We start from the raw sequence: 14772 nt of genomic DNA, 5'->3' as shown, positions 1-14772 counted from the left end.
CCAGACTATAAGGAACCCTAGAATCAGTTGGATCTTAAGGGAAAGAGTTGTCCTCTAGTTGCGAGATGAGGACATCTCGCGTTTTTTAAGTGGGGTAGGATGTAAGATTCCTCCCTCCAGCTTTCGAGGTGTGCAGGTGTAAGAACCTCCCCTTCTGATCTTATAATTATTCCCCTCTCAAAAAAAATAAAGATCCCGTTTTATCTTGTTTTGGCCTAGAGAGAGAAAATGTCTAGAGGGAGGTAATTCAAAATTAAGATATTTTTGGATATAAAAATCCTCCTAGTGTCTAAAATGGCTTCCCCTGAAATAGAAATTCAAAAAGAACTTTCCAATGTATTGAAATTAATTGAAAATAGGTATAAAGGACCTTAGCCTAAGGGTATAAAGGACCTTAGCCTAAGGGTCCAGATTTTCAAAAAATTTTGGATTATGGTCCAATTAAGGTTCCTATAGACCAATAAGATTAATCCAAATGTAGGGAGGAGATAAATTGAAGAATAAAAGAAAAAAAATTCTAGAATCAGTTTGCTTGGTTAGAGGCTCACTTTTTTCCTATAAATAGAAGCCTTCCCCTTTGTAAAACCTTAATGGTGTTTATGCACTGTTTACTCCTACCCAGAGCCATTTACATTGACTTTTCTTAATAATTCAATTGTTTTTGGCTTAATCCTCTCCAAAGTAATTGGTGGCCACTCTTGCTTCAAACAAGAGTAGAATCCTCAATCCCTCAAGCCAAAGGAAAGCTTACAACTCCATGTAAGCTAAATTTTTCTTACTTTTTAATTTTAAATCTATGGTTTTCTTGATTTTCTTATTTTAGAGATGATTGAAGTAAATTCTAATGCTATGCCTTGATGAAAAGGCCACCCCCTTCTCTTCTTTACATTCTAGCCTTTCTTTATCCTAGAATGATTAACAAACTGATTAATTAAACTTTTCTTATTGTTTACTCTCTTGGAAATTGAAAATTCTAATGCTATGCCTTGATTGAAGTAAATTCTAATGCTATGCCTTGATGAAAAGGCCACCCCCTTCTCGTCTTTACATTCTAGCCTTTCTTTAATTAAACTTTTCTTATTGTTTACTCTCTTGGAAATTGAAAAATGTGTAGATTAGAGTCATATACATCTAATTAGGGATAAAAAAAGAGAAATGGTCAACCACATAAAAAGGAGGTTATGGCAAAATTTTCCAAAATTTTGTGGAAAAGAAACTTTGTTTTTATGTTATTCCAAAAGAGTAATTCCCACCGTTTGTGCATTCTAAAAGAAATATTCTAATTTAATCCATGTACATATTCACCTATGAATATGCATGGATATCACTGATATTAATTATTAAAATTGATTTTTATGCATAGAAAGATGCATAAAGAAATTATTTTTATTTCAAAAGTGTTATTCTCATTAAAATTGATTTTATGCATAGAAAGATGCATAAGAGAATCATTTTTATTTCAAAAGTGTTATTCTCATTAAAATTGATTTTTATGCATAGAAAGATGCATAAAGGAATTATTTTTATTTCAAAAGTGTTATTCTCATTAAAATTGATTTTATGCATAGAAAGATGCATAAAGGAATTATTTTTATTTCAAAAGTGTTATTCTCATTAAAATTGATGTTATGCATAGAAAGATGCATAAAAGAATTATTTTTATTTCGAAAGTGGTATCCTCATTAAAATTGATTTTATGCATAGAAAGATGCATAAAGGAATTATTTTTATTTCAAAAGTGTTATTCTCATTAAAATTGATTTTTATGCATAGAAAGCTGCATAAAGGAATTACTTTTATTTTAAAAATGTTATTCTCATTAAAATTGATTTTATGTATAGAAAGATACATAAAGGAATTATTTTTATTTCAAAAGTGTTATTCTCATTAAAGTTGATTTTTATGCATAAATAGATGCATAAAGGATTTTTATATCAAAATTAGAATTCTCTTAAATTTTATGTTTAAATTCTATGAATAGATGTGAGGTAAATAAATGTGATGTGAATCAGATAGATGTGAATGAATGGATGGATGGATGTGATGTGAATAGAGGTGATGAGAATGTGAGGTGAATATATGTGATGAGAATCAGATAGATGAGAATGAATGGATGGATGGATGTGATGTGAATAGAGGTGATGAGAATGTGAGGTGAATAGAGGTGATGTGAATAGAGGTGATGAGAATGTGAGGTGAATAGATGTGATGAGATGTGATGTGAATCAGATAGATGTGAATGAATGGATGGATGGATGTGATGTGAATAGAGGTGATGAGAATGTGAGGTGAATAGATGTGATGAGAATCAGATAGATGGGAATGAATGGATGGATGGATGTGATGTGAATATAGAGGTGATGAGAATGTGAGGTGAATAGATGTGATTAGATATGATGTGAATAAATGGATGGATGGATGTGATGTGAATAAGATAGATGTGAATGAATGGATGGATGGATGTGATGTGAATAGAGGTGATGAGAATGTGAGGTGAATAGATGTGATGAGATGTGATGTGAATTAGATAGATGTGAATGAATGGATGGATGGATGTGATGTACATAGAGGTGAGGATAATGTGAGGTGAATAGATGTGATGTGAATCAGATAGATGGGAATGGATGGATGGATGGATGTGATGTGAATAGAAGTGATGAGATGTGAGGTGAATAGATATGATGTGAATCAGATAAATAAGAATGAATGGATGAGATGTCATGTCATGTGAATCAGAATGTAAATGAATGATATGGGATGTAAGTGAATGTGTATGTGAATGTGTATGTGAATGAGTATGTGAAAGAATGGATGTGGATGTATGTGAAAGAATGGATATAGATGTGTATGTGAAAGAATGTGATGTGATGTAAAGAGATGTGATGTGACATGAATATATGTGGATGTGAAGTGATAGATATGAATGTATGGATAGATGTGAGTAGTCGTACATGTGAACGATTGGATGGATGTAGATGAATGAGATGAGATGTGTATGAATGAGATATGATGTGGATAGAAGTGATGTGATATAATGGTGTGATGAGAATGAATGTGATGGATATGAATGAATGTGAATGTGATGGATATGAATGAATGTGATGTGAATCGGGATAGATGTGAATGAATGAGATGCGAGGTAAAATGAATCAGATGAGGTAAAATGAATCAGATGTGATGTGAGTGAATGTCATGTGGTCTAAATGGATGAGATGTGAATGTGATATGATGTGATGAGATGTGGATATGGGTAGATGCGAGTGGATGAGATCTGATGAGGATAAATTGAGGAAAGATGTGATGAGATGAAAATGATGTGATTGGATGAGAATATGAATACTTATGAAATGGTTGTGGAATTAAATAATGTGGAACGATGTTGAAAGACAAGAGTTCGTTATAGAAACTGTATTTATGACTTGTTTTTAAATGACTGTTTTATGTTAAGAATGCTGGGAAAGCATTTTGACCGTCTTGTGAATGAGGTCGTGGGAGAGCTAATCTGATAAAGTTGCAACAGCTGGGGAGAGTCAATGGAGGACATCTCATGTAGCAAGGTTGGCCGAGGTCTTGACTAGCCTTGGTTCGATTAAAATGGTGAGCTTTCGGTACGGTGGATGAGGGACCAAGGAAGCGGCCTATGAGTGAAGCGCTAGGTCACCCTGCAAAGGATCCTAGAGGGTGCTGACCATATGGTGCTTGGGCTCTGGGTCGCCAACGATACCCACGTGTGTGTCGACAAAGATATTGGACAAGGAGTAAGAGTTGTTTTCTGAATTCGGGCATGGATCTAGTTGATTGACCTTGCTGCTGGTCCTCAACGGATGAGTCCATGGCTCTTTTATATGGATCTGTTGGTTAATCTTGCTGATCTTCAACGGAGATTCCATTTTGATATGTGAATATATTGCCGAGTACTATAAGCTAGGAACCATCGAAAAGGCCCCTGAGTGGACAGGTGGTGAGCGTTCTGGTTACCAATGATGCCATAGGTACACCGATGAAGGAATGAAATTAGGATTCAACTGGAGATTCTGAGGATTATGATCAGTGACACTATGATTTCATTAAATGATTATTTTAAAGACAGCTGATTCTGTGAAAAAGGCAATTTCATATTGGGTGTGTAAGTGGTGTGACTAGTTATAAGTTTGCATGAATAACTGGCTAGGGGGCCTGGGAACTCTTTTCCCGGGTACCCAGGACAAAACCTAACCAAATTCTTAAATGGATCCCATCACTACAGTGGTTGGGTGGTTGGCTAACCCATGGGACTGGATAGATGGATCCCTAAAATGAGACTCAATTCTGCTATGGTACGATAGATGAAGTAAATCCCGGATAAAAATTATTCTATGGAAAAGAATCAACGGTTGTGCCTCTCAATGAGGAAAAAAGTGTTGGTCTCTATGATCCAAGTGCAAGTCTTTTCCTTGATCTGACTATGATACTTACGGGTTCGGTCAAATCAATTCAGTTAGTTAAGGCTCTTGACTACGTTAGAGAAAAAAATATCATGGAGGAATCGCATGTGCTTTCTGAGCGAGGGAAGTTTTTTCGGGTTTGGTTTTGGAAAAACCAAGGGATTAGTCTCTTGTCCAGATATCTGTGGGCGAGGCCCCGAGTGAGGGACCCTGCCCCGCGTAAGAAGTGCTACTTCCGCTGCTAGCACCCCTGAATTCGTTGCGCGGTGGGAACATGGATCTTTCATATAAGCATGACATCCTCTATCCACAGTCTATTGAGGTCGCCATCAAAGACTCTTTCCCAGAGCACACAAATGGGCAGATGCCATCAATTTTTAATCAAGTTTTTGCAAGCAGTAATATTGTTTAGTCTCCACTTATTTCTATCATTCAGTGCCTTTTATTATGTTGATCCATCTTCCATTACTATGTATTCCTACACCTGATTCTTTTGAAGAGGCTCAAGAAGATCTAAAACGGGTTAAAGCTATGTAGGATAAAATTCGAGCCATTTAAATAATGGTACCTAGGATTTAGTGAATCTACCCCTTATTAAGAAAGCAATCGGTACTAAGTGGGTCTATAAAGTCAAGAGAAAGGCAGATGGATCCATTGATAGATTCAAAGCTAGACTTATTGTAAAAGATTATGCCCAAGTAGAAAGGGATTGATTATGATGAAACTTTTATGCCCACTTCTCATATGATTACAATCAGATTTATTACTACTTTGGTAGGCCACCATGGATAGAAAGTGCACCACATTTGGACATCATTCTTGAATGACGACTTATAGGAATAACTTTTTATGAGTTAACTAGCTAGATTTTCCCAGCCCAGTCAAGAACATAAGGTATGCAAGCTTAAGAAAGCTTTATATGGGTTGAAACAAGTCCCTAGGGCTTGGTGCCAGAAGATTCATGCCTATTTGACTGGACAAGGATTTCAAAATAGTCCTATAGAGAGCACTTTATATGTCAAAAAGTACAAGTGCGATTTGCTTTTATCACATTCTCTATGTTGATGACATGCTGTTGATAGGACTCAATGAGGAGTTGATTATAATTTTCAAGGGTGTTCTCACCTCAAATTTTAAGCTGTCAAATCTTGGTTATTTGCACTACTACTTGGGTATGTAGCCTATATAACAAGATGATGATATCGTCATTGAGCAGTCTAAATACATCAAGGAATTACTCAAAAGGTTCAATATGAAAAGTTGCTCAATCTCTGCAAGATCCCAGAGAGAACCATTCAACATAGTCACTCATGATCAAGTTGTTGTGGATGCCTTATATATTTGTGCAACTCATGACCAAACATTCAATTTGCTGTGTCATAAATTTCAAAGTTAATGAATTTCCTAGGCACTAAGCATTGGTAGGCAATTAAACATATCGTTAGATACTTATAAGGCACTCAATAACTTGGATTATTCTATGATAAGGGAGTGATTTCATAACTATAGGCCTTCAATGATTTAGGTTGGGCAAGTGATTATGATACATGATATTCCACATCTAGAAACTTCTTCTTTCTTGGCAACTCATACATATCTTGGCTAAGTAAGAGGCAACCAACTTTGGAAAAATCGTCTTATGAAGCTAAATACAGAGAAACATTCACAGTGATAGTTGAATGTGTATGGTTGAGAAGATTGAATCATCTTATGAAGCTAAATACAGTGATAGTTGAGAAGCTAAATACAGTGATAGTTGAATGTGTATGGTTGAGAAGATTGATGGAGGATCTTTTTGTCCCTTCAGACAATCCTACTCCTATTCTCACTAATAATCAAAGTGTAATGTAAGTTGTAAAGGATCATGTCTTTCATGCTAGGACCAAGCACATTGAACTGCACTACCACTATGTTAGACAGAGACTCCATTCAGGTGATATCAATATGATCTATTGTAGTATACATGACAATATGGTAGATCTTTTCACTAAAGTCTTATCACATAAAAGGTTTGAGACCCTTCGTAAAGATTTGGGCCTCATCCCTTTTAGATACTAATCTGCAATCTCTGTAAACCTCATACTTGCACTACAAGGGTATTTGTTAGATATGTATAGTAGTACTATAATGAGACCATGTACTAATGCCATGGACACTTTTGTCCCACCAGGTTCTTCCCCATGGCCATCTAGGTGTAAATAGACACCTTAGGGTTCACTAGTATATAAGCAACCACATCCATTATTTAGGGTTGTTGCTTTGTTGTTTTGCTCTACTTTTTTTATACTTTCAACTTGTGCTAGCTTTGGGCTCTTACTCCCTTGATATTGAGCTAGCCATTATTTCTCGCGTTGTATACCCTTTTTGTTCTTCTCATTGAGCAGTGTTCATCTCCATATTGTGAGCTAAGAGATCTGGCATCATCTTTGAATAGATTACTTGCAACATGTACAAGGACATTGGGTACTCTCTTCTAACCATGCTCACTTGTTCAAGTGTTCTTCCTCTGAAGAAGGAGAATTATTTGCATGCCCCATTAGGAAAATGGGGAGAGATTAAGAGAAATATTATGGGGATCAAGAGAAATTAAAAGAGTTTACAAGAGAGAAATGTTATGGGGATATAAAAATGTGGGCCTCTTTAAGTAAGAGTGTGAAGTATGAGTCAATACTTATTAATTTTTGTCCATCTACTTTATAATGAAAAAAGATTTATAGCGGTAATATGTAATTGTCAATCTATACATTGGTAGTCGATGATAATATGGATGCTGTAAAACTTAAGCCTGTTTTATGAGTTATTTTTGTTTGAAACCCAAAAAGCACCTGTCTTACTCTCTCTCTCTCTCTCTCTCTCTCTCTCTCTCTCTCTCTCTCTCTCTCTCTCTCTCTCTCTCTCTCTCATTCATCCCTCTCACCTCCTGCCCATCCCTCTCACCTCTTTCCATCCTCTCCATCATAGATCTACAAGCAAGGTAAGGAATTTATTTATTTATTTATTTTTACTTTTTATTTTTATTCTTCTATACTTTCTGGAGGATAGTCTTAGAGCATCTCCCTCTCTCTTTGACAAGAGAGGTAATGCTCTTGTTTTATAATGTATGCCCTTGCCATTTTTTTAAATGTTTTTTTGGGATTTTTTATAGGTTAGGATTTACAAAATAGGGTCTCTTCACTTCTCCCTCTCCAAAAAATCTACAACCTCTCCAAAATAGGGTCTCTTAACTTCTCCCTCTCAAAAAATCTACAACCAACCAAGGATTCATTTTTTTGTTTTGTTTTTCTGTAATTTTATTTTTTGTCTAATGTCATGCTTCGCTTTTTTGCACTTCTACATGTTCATTTTAGGCCACTTCAAGCCCACTTTGAGTGCCACTCCTCACGATCCCCTATGTCTTCACTCCCTTCACTCCTTGCTCTCTCCAACAGAGCTCAGATGTGTCTTTCAATAGGTATAATTTTTGCAAAATCTAATTTTTATACTTTTGTAACCATGAGTACCTTGTAGAGTACACTGGACTTTCTTAGTTGCTCCTTATTTGGACGTGTTTGTGAATTTTTGTAGTTCTTGGAAGTTATCTTGATTTATGTATAAAACATTAATGGGAAAGAAAGTGTTGATATTAATTGTACATGTGTTGTAAGATAAATTACGTTTAATTATTTTTTAGCTTGCTATCTTTGGTCGATACCACAACCCAAGTCTGAATGAACCTACTATTTATATTTAAAGGCATCACTACTCTCATTATTCACATAGCTCACTAACATAAGTGATGGCAAGGACTAAGAAAACAGAAAGAGAATCCCTTCTCCATAAACACTAACAGCATAGAGAGCCCAAATGGCATGCAATGATAAAACACAGCCATGGTCAGGTCACAATTTTTGTGGTAGCTTCCAAACTCAAACTAGAATGCATCAAGACCTTTCACATTGGGTGGGAAAACACTCCCTCAAGGAGCAAGTCCTGTTCTATCTGACATAGAACATTGGGGGCAACCAAGCAGACTGGTAGATTACAAGAGCAACAAAGATTCCAAAAGCACAGAGTCTAATCATGAGAATGAAGAAGGTGAAGCACAAGGTGGTGAAGCATAAGCTGAAGCTGAGGAGGCAAGGCCCGCCAAGCAGGAAGACCAAGACAACCTAGAGTCACCCAATGAGAACCAGCAAAGCATGTACCTCAAAGAAGAGACGACAAAGGTGGTGAAGCATAAGCTGAAGCTGAGGAGGCAAGGCCCGCCAAGCAGGAAGACCAAGACAACCTAGAGTCGCCCAATGAGAACCAGCAAAGCATGCACCTCAAAGAAGAGACGACAACATGAGAGCTTTTTGAGAGATTTGGGACTACCATAAGTCCATTGAGATTTTAATCCATAGGGATCATTTCTCAAGAACAATATGGAGATTTTGTACTCCTACAACATGGCCTTCTGGATGCAGTGTGGCACTTGTTGAGGCGATCCTATAGGTTGTAGAGGCTTTCCTAGTGAATCTTTTTGAGGATATAAAATCTGCATAATAAGGAGGGACCACAATTGAAGAGAATATTTATACCTTAAATATTTTGATGTAGCTAGCACAAAGATTAAGGAGGGACCACAAAGATTAAGGAGGGACCGCAATTGAAGAGAATATTTATACCTTAAATATTTTGATGTAGAAAGCTTTATGTAAATCTTCCATATAAATACAAAGTTTCTTCAATGTTTTCCCCTTTGATAAAAGTCTGTCAAATCTTAAAATCAATAATGATAAGAGAAGTTCAATTTAAGTTTTAGAAATGCTTGAAGTTTTAAAAATGCCTAAATTAAAGTTTCTTACACAACGGTTCATGACTTCAAACAATTGAAGCTTATTAACTTCTGGAATGATGTGTTTGAAAGAAGCATTACATCTTCTTTAGTGGAGACGTCAACTGCTGTTGCATGTGTCAACAATTGTTGGTTATTCTAGTTTTACATGTGGTAGCTATTATTTGCATTACTATTATTGTATGTAGCAGTACAAGATTGTACTTGAGTTTAACCACCATGGATTCTAATAGAAAACTTTGTCAAAAAATAAAAACCCACCATGGCGCAAGGAATCACCTTCTTCTTGCAAGCGCAAGGCCAAGCACAAGGCCATTTTGTGCATTGTGGTAGGTTTTTTTATTTTTTGATAGTTTTTCATTAGAAGCCATGGTGGCACCACAAAGTATTGACCCAAATAAATATGTTAATGCACATTCATGATGTAGCCATAATGATGTTAATGCATGTGAATATGATGATATACAATGATGCATATGGATGATGGGTGTGGTTTTATGTTGCAAATGGTTAATACACATGGATGATGATTATGGATGATGGATGTGGTTTTATGTTGCAAATGGTTAATGTTAAGAAGTGATATTTGGGCAAATGCTTAGTGGCAACCTCCATGGAAAAATTTGTAAAAAATTTAAAAACTGGCCAAATAGCATGTGAAATGGGCCGTCTGCCTATAGTGGTAGTACAAAGCACATCACTTGTGTCACATTAACCATTTGCAACATAAAACCACATCCATCCATCATCATCATATCCATATGCGTAATTGTACATCATCATATTCATATGCATTATTGTACATTAGCATCATTATGACATTTCTATCGTGAGCATTATCACAAAGTTGAAAATGAAAGTGTGCTCTCAACACCATAATAAGGCAGGAACAATCGAGCACCCTTTTTGTGATAATGCCAATCTTAGGGTTATGAGTATTAAGCATAACAAGTTGTCAGTAAAAAATCTTATTTTCAAAATTCAAGACCAAATTATAGTAAGGTGTGATTTTTAAGCATAATAAGCTGCCAAAATGCAAAGTCTTATTTTGAAGAAGATTGAACGAGGTGTTAAATTTTGAACATCTAAGGCTTCATCAATAAGACCATGGATAATGCACCACATTACCAGAAGCAAGAAAACATGGTCAAGAAATTATAGAAGAAAGATCTTGATATTACTTAATGTTTACAAACTTTAGCAAATTTCATATACAATAAACTGATGTCCACCAATCAAGAGCTAATTTTGTTTATGTCTTTTGATATGCTCCATTTCTTGCTTGTGTCTTCACTTGGCAACCCAAAAAAGACCTGTCCTACACTTGTAGCTACTAGGGTCTCTAGTTCAGTTGCTTTAGTGGCCTCACCTATACTTACAATGGACAAAAGACCTATCACTACACTTGTAGCTACTAGGGTCACTTGTTTAGTTGCTTCGATGGCCTCACCTATACTTACAGTGGACAAGACCTTGCTATAGAATCTGTCACCAAAAATGCATGCATTACATTAGATTTTTTTCACCAAGATCACTTTGTGATCATTTTTGCGAATTGTGCTTAGACACAACATTTTGGACAAAATCCTTCATAAAGGCTAGTTACATTTGGGCTTCAAGCGTAAACTCAGAATGGATGATAACAATGTCTATCATTGAAATAAGGCCCATATGATATGCTATGGATGCATCCACCCCGAAGCTTCCTCATCCCCCTCGTCCGCCTGCAAAAGTATCAATGTCCAAAATGGCCTGCAAAATAACACACCAAGTATCTATTAAGTGGAGATTTCTTTGCTTCAAATATACTTACATCCTATGTCTCATCTCCCCTAATTTCAAAGGGCTTTGTTACGTCTATGCTTAAACAATCCTCTATAGAATTGTGAAAGGGAACATAAGGGGTAGGCTCTATAGTTACATGGTGCTCACCAACAAAATGAGTCCTCTCTCTCTCTCTCTCTCTCTCTCTCTCTCTCTCTCTCTCTCTCTCTCTCTCTCTCTACTTCCACCTCCTCAGCCCACTACTGCTATGCTTACTTGCTCGCCGTTGTCCTTCCTTTCCTGAAGGGTTTGCACTGAACTTCTACTGATGGTGACAAGAGGAGCATGAATATGTACTGGAAACTCATCATCTTGATCATCAATTGGGAATTTGTATAAGAACTGCAATAAATGAGGGTGCCTCATTTTCTCTGATATTAAACACTTTTTCCACATCATGGAGGTATAAAAACTCCTCCTCGCAAATAAAAACTTTGCTCAATGTGCTAATTTGCACATTTGGCAATAGGGACCCACCAACAAGATCACTTATACTACCTTCGTCAGGGTTCTCGAGAGCGACTTCAAAAGGCTGACCCATTAGCACCAACACCAACTCCAAGCTCTCTCTCTCCCTCTCTCTCCCTCCCTCCCTCCCTCCCTCTCTCTCTCTCTCTCTCTCTCTCTCTCTCTCTCTCTCTCTCTCTCTCTCTCTCTCTCTGCTTCCAACTCCTCAAGCCCACTGGATCTATGGGTTATGGGCTAGGATATGGTAGATCTACTAGATACCCCCAATTTTGATAAGTGGGTTTATTTCTATGTTGGGGGGATCCTCTGCCTCATTTAGCATCAAAATCAAGGTGGTTGTCCAACTAATACATTTCTTGCCAATGTTAAAGTAGCCCAAGTTTTTGATGTTCTTTGTTGTCGAGAACGTTTTGACATGTTTTGTTGTCAGATTTTCCGTTAGGCATGTAAGTCTGCACATCAAAAAGCAGGCTTTGGGTTTATGTAGGTGAAGAGGTTGTTGCAAGGGACCCAATCTTCATCTGTCTCTTCAAATTGCATAAAAAAAGGTTTGATGTGCTCGTTCATGTAGCACATCTGTGGATCTAAGTCACATGCATGCCATGAGAAGTGTCGAAGAAATTAACTTCCTGATGATTGAAAATGCAATAAAGCTCTTCTCTTCCTTTCCACTTAGTTTATGCTAGAAATTGAGTGAATTTTTCAAAGGGAGTGGCTAAGAGTAGTTGAAAGGTAAATATAAGGTGAGGAGTGGTTAGAGAATTCTACTGTAGTGTCAAGAAGAACAATTAAAAATGAACCAAGGAACTCTCCCTTTTATAGTCCTTTTAGGGCTTGGTCACGTTCATATGCTAGGGTGGAAGACAACCTTGTGAAGAGCTTGACAGTGTTATTTGAGGCTTTTCATGTGATTGTGGATGAGCTTATGTTTGCTGGGAAATCTAGTGCATCTCTTTTAAGTGACAAAATCTTTTTTACAAGTTTAATTATGTTATTCCTACTACTGTCAATGAATATGGTAGTCTAGAATTAGCTCTTGGTCCTTCTTTCAGTTCTTTAGAATGGCCTATCCCTAATCGTGGTCTATAGGACTCTTGAAATCTAAGATGATGTCCGATATCGAGACAACTCCCTTAAGTTCTCAAAAGCTTTGAGGACTATAGGTCTGTCTTGGATTGTGCCGATTCATGTTTTTGTTCATATTTTTCAACTTTTGAACCCCACATCGAAGCCCCTTCATGTTCATTTGTAAAGAGGTTCAACGAGAACTTCTTGAAATCTATCTTTGAAGAAGGCTGGGAGAAAGTTGATGGTTTACACAAGGGTGATATGTGCTCTTGTAGGGTAGGTGTATCTAGTATCACATTTTGATATTTGATAATGCACTCTACATTATACATGCATTTCTACTACTGACATTGGGGATGAAGAAAGACAACTTGGATACCATTGGAGTCCAAGGAAAACCTTGGGACACCCATAGATCTCCAAGTGAACATGCCAAATGAGACTGTAGAGCTAGTTTCAGTGAATACTTGTTGGAGTTTATTCAATGTTTGAGACCATTTGTTTTTTTATTTTCTTTAGCACTATAATTATAGTCTTATTCACACATATTCTTTGCTTGATAAACATGATAGAAAATGTTTAGGAAAGACTTTCATGGTTTCAAATGATTTGAATGTCCTTGATATTGTTTTGTAAACAAGAAATCCTTTAAAATGTTTTTCTTTGACATCATGTACAAGATGGAAAAATGGCTTACATTAATATCTTTCCTTTTTCTCATATTTTTTATCATCAAATATCTTTGAGATCTTGATTATATTTGTATCAAATTATATTATTTTATGGGTAGTTTGATGGAAAATATGGGTATTAATGTACCCCAACAAATAGGGTTTTTTCAAATTCAATACAAAGTGTATTGAAAAAAGCATTGGAAAGGTAGAATAATAGACTTTAGAAGTAGAAATATTGGTGGGAGTACAACAATGGAGGTATTAATCCAACATGTGTATATGCACAAAGAAATCTCCCTACATCCAAATAATCGAATTGCAAAAGATAAGCCTAATATGGTAAGAATATGACTTTCTAATTAGTTAGTACATTGTTTTTATATTTGAGTTTTTGAGATAAAGATATGTTATGTCTAGTATGTCTTTCAGCATTATATCCATCAACGGTTGAAGAATGGCAATCTATAAAGTGCTTGAATGGGAAGCTAAATGTTTTTCATATTGAAATTTGAACTTTGTTGTATGAGGGAGAGAATGCTAGATTCTTAGCATCACAACATATATTTTTATACGATTCCTTGTACATTGTGCCATCAAGGAATATTGAGTATGGTTCCTTGCAGCCCATGTCACTCCCATTACTGTCAAGTCTTCAATGGCCATACAACCTACTAGATGTGATCGTAGCTTGCAAATGATGTGTGCAAGCTTCAATGAAACCAAAAAGAGGTTCAAAATACATTCACCTTAGTTGGTTTATTCCCTTTGGCTATTTTGTTCACTTATTTATAACTTGTAAAGAAGTGAAGAGAATGAAGATTATATATAGTTACAAGAATCCAACTTAAGATTGGACAAAACATGTCTTTGGTGAGGAATGGGAATTCAAGACTCACAAAAAAGAGGTTCAAAATACATTCACCTTAGTTGGTTTATTCCCTTTGGCTATTTTGTTCACTTATTTATAACTTGTAAAGAAGTGAAGAGAATGAAGATTATATATAGTTACAAGAATCCAACTTAAGATTGGACGAAACATGTCTTTGGTGAGCAATGGGAAGTCAAGACTCACAAAAAGATATATATTCTTCTATACCACCACTAATTTATATTCTTTTATACCACCACTAAACAAGTTGCCTCATTGAATTAAAATCATATATTCCACCTCCATGTGATTTTCCCTTTTGAAAACATTAGGCTTGCCAATTCTATGCCTTTAGGAGACCATATAGTTAAGCTTTCCACTTTGGAAAAGTAAGGCCCATGAGCCTCCAAAATGTATTGTAAAGTAAGGTCCATATCTTCGAAAATTTAAGAAAAACAAAAGCACTTTTAGATATAGTTTTAAACAAATTTGGGAAAACTCTTACAATGTAGTGGGTAATACTACTATGACTCCCTAGCTTCTACCATTGATTTGTAAAAGGTTATAACAATGTTCTTTATATTAAGTGCATCATCCATTATAAAATTCATCATCCAATAATTGGTCAAG

Source organism: Cibotium barometz, chromosome 33, assembly GCF_041138505.1.
Source record: "Cibotium barometz isolate CiBa-2024 chromosome 33, ASM4113850v1, whole genome shotgun sequence".
Lineage (NCBI taxonomy): Eukaryota > Viridiplantae > Streptophyta > Polypodiopsida > Cyatheales > Cibotiaceae > Cibotium > Cibotium barometz.
This window is presented reverse-complemented; position numbering follows the sequence as displayed.